This window comes from Sesamum indicum, unplaced genomic scaffold (genome assembly GCF_000512975.1).
Source record: "Sesamum indicum cultivar Zhongzhi No. 13 unplaced genomic scaffold, S_indicum_v1.0 scaffold00242, whole genome shotgun sequence".
Lineage (NCBI taxonomy): Eukaryota > Viridiplantae > Streptophyta > Magnoliopsida > Lamiales > Pedaliaceae > Sesamum > Sesamum indicum.
The window spans coordinates 31066-32490 of NW_011628136.1; positions in this window are offsets into that span (position 1 = coordinate 31066).

Consider the following 1425-nt stretch of genomic DNA (forward strand, 5'->3'; position numbering starts at 1 on the left):
AAACTCGTGTTCGTTTGAATAATGTCATGCATATTCAATCATTTCTACTTCCACATTGGAAATGGTTTGTCGATTATTCTTCTGTTGGTAACCGCATCTGGCTAGCTTGGGATGAGAATGTTGTTGATGTCCATATCTTAGACTTGGCAGATCAGTTTATTCACTGTCAGGTTACTACTATGGCTGTCAATGAATCTGTTATTATCACTGTTGTTTATGGGGCATCTGAGGTGATTGATCGTCGGAATTTATGGACTGCACTGGAGACGCTCGCTCAGCAGTGCTCTGACATCCCGTGGATGGTGGGAGGGGATTTTAATGCAGTACGTGACCTTAACGAAGTATGTGGCATCTCAAGAGATATAAGGATGGCCACCGAAGAATTTAATGCCGGTATTCTGGAGGCGGGGCTGATCCCACTTCCTATGCAAGGTGAATGGTTCACGTGGCATAATGCAGTACGTCTATAAGGAGTTTATGGAAGCGGCTGGATCGGATTCTTATTAATGACCGCTGGCTGGCAAGGTTCCCGAGCGCATATTATCACAGCCTTACACCACGGACATCTGACCACTCACCACTGGTTTTACATGGGGATATACAACAACATAATGGAGGCATGTTTCGATTTGATAACTATCTTGCCCATTCACCTGAGTTTATCCACAATGTGCAGAATATTTGGCATCATGAGATTGTTGGTATTCCTATGTATGCTGTGACACGTAAACTGAAGGCACTTAAACCAGTCTTTAGACTACAAAGGAGAAATAAGGGAGATTTGACGATGAATGTCCAACTAGCCAAAGGTTTTCTTGATAAGGCACAACAGTTGGTGAGCTCTGACAGACAAAATGAGCTATATTTACTTCTGGAGCATTGTTGTCGAATCGTTTATGCTAAAGTGGCAAAACTCGAACAAATTATGCTGCAACAGAGCCAAGATGCAGTGGATGAAAGACGGAGACCAATGCTCCCGGGTTTTCTTTCGTAAAATTGCACAGAGACGAGTAAGGAGGAGAATCTTACAGATTAATGATGAGAATGGTTTCACACACACGGATCTAGGGGAAATCGCCCATGAGTTTGTCTCATACTATCAGAACCTATTAGGAGGCACCAGAAGACGGCTGTCAGTGGATATTCGTTATCTTAGACCGTGGGCAAGGCACTGTATCACTGATGAGGAAGCTAATCAATTATTCCTTCCACTCTCGGCGGATGATGTGAAGCAAGCAGTGTTCGATATTGCTGATGACAAGGCACCGGGACCTGATGGTTACTCGTCAAGGTTTTTCAAGGCGGCTTGGCCTGTGGTTGGGGAAGAAGTTACGAGGGCGGTACTAGACTTCTTTTCTACCGGAAAACTTCTGAAGCAGGTCAACTCCACGATCTTGGCCCTGATCCCAAAGGTACATACGCCTA